Here is a 5740-nt window from a genome sequence, read left to right as displayed (position 1 = left end):
TAGACTCCTGTGAGTCTAGACACATGCACAAATTGACACAGACCTGTCACAAACACTCCCTGTTTTAATTAGTCGACGGTTACTTATCAAATGTCCACCCTGGGACAGATAATCTGCTCACCCTGAGAATAAGTGGTGGATAAGTAAGACAACAATCCCTGACTCTGGAAGCTTCTATTCTGGTGAGGAAGGTGGATGAAGGGATCGTGTGATGCAGAGATAACATACTTCCAGGACGGAGCTTCTAGTTAAGTGGGTGGTCCGGGAAGAGTTTTCTGAACAGGTGACCTTTAAGCAGAAAGAACCTTAAACATGTAAGTGAACATTTACTTAGGATCAGGTCCAAACACTTTATTCGGGCATGCAGGGAGGGATCTTCATCGTCTAATTCTTGCTACTCCTCCGGACTTCTTGTTACCGACTCCCAAGTTTTCAGATTTTCTTTGATCTCTTCACAGAACACTTTATAGTGGCCTCTGTTTAGTGCTAATAATTCCATATTATGATTTAATGGGATACTAGGAATTGTCATTTAAAAAATCATCATCATTAATAACCAGAGAACACTGCATAATGCATATCTATGAATGCAAAGAAAATAAACAGGAAATTTTGTCTGGTTTACAGTCACTTGAGAGTCCATTTAGGCAAATACACTTTGTGTGTGTGTATATTTGTGTGTGTGTGTGTGTGTGGTGGTATTTGGGAGCCATTAGCTCATACCTTTCGCTTTCTAACTTTAGGAGAGGGTGAAAACATTTTTTAAAGAGACTCAGGAGGTCATCAATAGGAAAGCAGCTCTGAGTGTGCATTAGGTGTGCATTAGGTAGAGTAAGAGCTGGTACAGTTAATGGACCTCAGCCTTTCAGGGGCTTCACACAGTGAAGTTTTGGCACTTGCTCACATAGAAGTCCAAGTTCATGGTTCTGATCCAACCATGATGGCTACCACTCTGTGGTTGCTCACACTTTGCTCCTCCACTCCCCAATCAACAGAAGGAACATGACAGGGTGAAGGATTCATCTCGACTTTTCTTCTGCTGTGACTTTTTAGTGACAAATATACTGCTGTTTATGTTCTATTGGCAAGGACTATGTCCGTGGTCCTTTCTAGAGGCAAAGAGATGGCTGGAGTCTGTCACTCTGGCTGTGGCCAGCGTTTCCAGTGACAGCTCTATACTATGAGGAGAGGTGCATGAGTTTTCTTGTCCATTTAGCCAGGTAATATGTTTGCACTCATCTTCCTAAGGGGAATATTCTTGCCCATTCCCAAGGGAGACAACCCAGTGTCCCACCAGTCAGTACAAGTCCAGACCTCAGTACTATCTGCTGACAGTGTTTAAAAGCTGTCACCCCGTAGACAAGTCATGTTTACCTCCCTCACACCAGCAGTGATGTGGAACAGGTGCATGGTAACTGGAACACAATCTCCAGTGCAGAAAAGAATTAAATAATGGGAGGCAGATAGCTTCCACCGTCTATGGCATTTAAGAATGAATTCTGAGTAGGTTTTGTGAAGACCCTGTGGCTGATGGTGGATATTTTTTTGATTAACTCTAATTCTGCTCCTTGGGAGTAACTCTCTTATCCATTTTTCCCTGTCCTGAGGAGGTCCATCATAGTTGGATAGAACTGAGCAAACATTATTTAAAAATCTACAGCATGTCACATACTTCTAAGTGACAAGAAGAACATAGTCAATGGGGATGGGAAGTTTTATCTTTAAATATGATGGCTTAATAGTTTCAGGTAGCATTTGATTAAAGACCTAGAGGAACTGAAAGAGCTAGAACCAGAGGCAAAGTGAGGCCAGGGAAGAGCATTCTCGAAGAGGAGCCAGCTCCATAGTGGGTTGAAGTACAGCAATGAATCCTATGTTCCTGGAACAGAAAGAATGAGGACAAAGAGTCATAAGAAGTAAAGTCTCAGAAGCAAGAAGGGGATGTATCTTTGTGAGCCCATACTTACTACCGCATGGACTTTGGATTTCCTTTCGAGTGAGATGGGAATGCTTTGGGAAGTTTGGAGTAAAAGAAAAACATGACTACGCTTGTTACACTCCACTACGTGCTGGATGGAGATGGAAAGCAGAAGCAAAAGCAGCTGAAACAATCTGACATGGTCCAGGGTGGTCACCAACAAGCTGCCTTGGGCACTAACCCATCTGGCACCAATGTGCTTTACAATAAGGATTTGGAATGTCTGATCATCAAGTTGCTTTCCAATGCTGAGTTTCAGTGAATAACCACATCTTTGGCTATACAGTGATTCATACTGCTTTTTTTTTTCAACTTGCAGATGAGTTTATGAAGATGGTTAGCAGACAAAAACCTACAAGAATTGCTTAAACAGATGTGCACTGAATCCATGCAATGGCATGTATTCCGAAAGAGGTCTCAGACATAATTTCCTTTGTTTATTGAATACCCTCATTTCACTTTTTCACGAGAAAAGTGATCCCTGGGGTAGTTTTGATTTTGGCGCAGCTGAGAAGTGCGAGTGCTAATCTTAGAAATAAGTTTTCCTAGTTAATTGAATTGCTAGAAGTAAGACAGATAGCTGCAGATAGAGATTGCAATGAATATTTTGTCACTTTTTAGTGTTTATTTTTCCTGGTTGAAAAATTAAAAAAAAATTAATTTAGGTATAGTAAAATCCTCCCTTTTAGTGTAGGGCTCAATAAGTTTTGACAAATGTATATAGGCTTGCAATTACGACCACAATAAAGATTTTGTACAGTTTCATCACCCTGAAACATTTTCCTGTTCCCTCTTGTGGTGAGCCCTTCCCCCAGCCCACAGTCCTGGGCAGTCACTGATCTGTTTTCTAGCTCTATAATTTGCCTTTGCAAGAATGTAATATAAATGGAATAATGCAGTATGTAACTTGTGGGTTTGTCTCTTTTTCTTTCTAGCTTATAAGTTTTTGCTTTCTGTTTTAAGATCCATGTGTGTAATTTTTTTTTTAATAAACACCTTTTCTTAGAGCAGTTTCTTTTTAATGCTTCAAGTTTTGATTTAAATTCTAGTTAGTTAACGTGTAATATAATCTTGGTTTCAGGAGTAGAATTCAGTGTTTCATCGCGTACCTACAACATGTGGTGCTCATCACAAGTACCCTCCTTAATGCCCATCCCCCATCCAGCCCATCCCCCACCCACCTCACTCCATCAACCTTCAGTTCCTTGTCTATAGTCAAGAGTCTCTCTTCCAGTTTGCCTCCCTCTCTTTCTTTTTTTTTCTTTCCCCTATGTTCATTAATTTTGTTTCTTAAGTTCCACATATGAATGAAATCACACGGTATTTGTCTTTCTCTGACTTATTTCACTTAGCATAATAATCTCTAGCTCCGTCCATGTCATTGCTCTTTTAGAGCAGTTATATTATTTTTATTTTATTTTTTAACAAACAAAAGTGAATTTATTTACAAAGGCTACAATAATTACAGATAGCACAAATTGAGACAATTTCCTCCGTTATTGTGACAGAAGCTACCAGCTTTCACTTTCAAATAAGAGTTTTGTTATTTTGAGATATTATATACATTCAGTGATCCACTGCACTTATTTTAAATGCTTTTCTGAATAATTCCAGGGGCTGATTAGTGATATGTACACGGGTCATTTCCCTCAACTTTTATTTCCAGAACTACTAAGTACAAGTCCAACTTAACTGGAATAACAGGGTAAAGAGGCACTAAAATGCTTTTTTTTTCCCCTCAACAGTAGATTTTGATTATTCTTTAAATATTCACTTAGTGGTTTAGAATTGAAATCATGATTTTTGGCTTTAAAAAGGAAGCCCAGTGATTTTTAGTGGGCTGCACAATTCCACTGTAGCCAGTATTATTTGGCTATTTTTTTTTTTTTACAGGCTTGCAATTGTTTAAGAAACAGAATTCTATAATATTCAATTCTGTTTTGTTCGTTTTTAGAGAGGGAGAGTGGTGGGGGGAGACGCAGAGGGAGAGAGAGAATCTTAAGCAGATTGCACGCACAGCGTGAAGCCTAAACAGGGCTTGATCTCATGACCCTGAGATCATGACCCAAGCCAAAATCAAAAGTCCAGTGTTTAACCTATTGAGCCATCCAGGTACCCTCCCCTCCTGCCCATGGTATTCAAGTCTGTATGAATTTTGTTTCTTGTTTTTTGATCAGAATCACTACTGATAAATGTATCTGTTGACATAGTCTACATCTTCTTCATTTTCTTTATTATGCCCCAGAGGTCTCAACAAACAGTGACTTCTGTGACTTGGTGGTAGCATATTCATTGGCATGGCATTTGACTGCCATGGGCATTGTGGAGCAAGGACATCTGGCAATCTCCCTGTAGCAAGTAAATCCCCTGGTAAATGAGCATTAACACCGTTAGTGGGAGGATTGTTCATTTGACCCACTAATCCACTTCTCATCTCAGTTCAGTCAGATATGGTCCCCTGGAACCCAGGTCAGTGGTGGCACACACAGGGTTACTTGCACTAATCCTATGTGCACACTTAATTATTTCTTCGGAGGAGATGGCAGCTTTTCTTGCTTTTTGTATTGATTTGAGTTTTTTTTTTTTTTTTTTTTGCTTGGTAAACAACTGTTGCCAGTAGTTGCTCTACTTCTTTTAGCTATTTCTGTAGTTGCTGAACATCACTGTCTCTCTTCTCCACTTTCTTTTCTACAACTTGCATTTAATGATGGATTTTTCCTTGATTAAGTGCCAATTTCATCAGTTCTTGAAATTCCACATCTCTGTGAATTAATAATTCCAGGACCTGGTTTTCTTCTCCAGGTGGTAACAACTTTTGGTTTCCTGAAATTGCTAAGATTTCTCTAAGTTCTCTCAACAAGACTTCCAGCCACCTCTTGGCAACTCCTTCTCCTTGTCTCCACTCAAAAACCACTGCCATGCTCCCCACAGGCCCACAGCTGGAGACTTAGAGCAGTTTTAAATTACCTGAAAAAAATTGAGTGGAAGGGACAGGGAATCCCCATGTAACCCCAGCCCCCACAACATGCACAGCCTCTTCCACTATCAACATCCACAGTGCTACATTTGTTATAATCAATAGACCTACATAGACACATCATTATCCCCTAAAATCCATAATTTAACTTATGGCTCACTCTTGGTGTTGTACATTCTGTGAGTTTGGGCTAATGTATGATGGCACGTATCCATCATGATAATATCATATAGAATGTTTTCACTGCCCTAAAAGTCATCTATGCTCTGACCATTCCTTCCTCTCCTCTCTCCCAACCCTGGGTAGCCACTGATCTTTATATTGTTTCCATAATTTTGCCTTCTCCACAGAGTCATATAGTTGGAGTTCCATGGTAGAAAACCTTTTCAGGTTGGCTTCTGTCACTTAGTAATACCTATTTAAGGCTCCTCCATGTCTTTTCATGTCTTGATATCTCATCTTTTTTTTTAAGATTTTATTTTTTATTTATTCACAACAGACACAGAGAGAGAGGCAGAGACAAAGGCAGAGGGAGAAGCAGGCTGCCTGTAGGCTTCCTGTGGGGATCCTGATGCAGACTTGATCCCAGAACCCCAGGATCATGCCCTAAGCCAAACACTGAGCCACCCAGGCATCCTGATATCTCATATCTTTTTATTGCTTAATAATATTACACTGTTTGGATGTACCACAGTTTGTTTATCGATTTACCTCATGAGGGACATCTTGGTTACTTTTAAATGGCAATTATGAATAAAGCTGCTGTAAATATTCATAGGGAGATT

At 39.8% G+C, this 5740-nt stretch overlaps 1 pseudogene; it reads right to left on the bottom strand.

The window, feature by feature from the left end:
* Positions 1–1785: 1785 nt before the first annotated feature.
* LOC100684782 lies at positions 1786–4898 on the bottom strand (annotated as a pseudogene).
* Between the last annotated feature and the right edge of the window lie 842 nt (positions 4899–5740).

Source organism: Canis lupus, chromosome 1, assembly GCF_011100685.1.
Source record: "Canis lupus familiaris isolate Mischka breed German Shepherd chromosome 1, alternate assembly UU_Cfam_GSD_1.0, whole genome shotgun sequence".
NCBI classification, from domain to species: Eukaryota; Metazoa; Chordata; class Mammalia; order Carnivora; family Canidae; genus Canis; species Canis lupus.
Note: the sequence above shows the minus strand (reverse complement) of the source record. Positions and strands in the feature narration are given on the sequence as shown.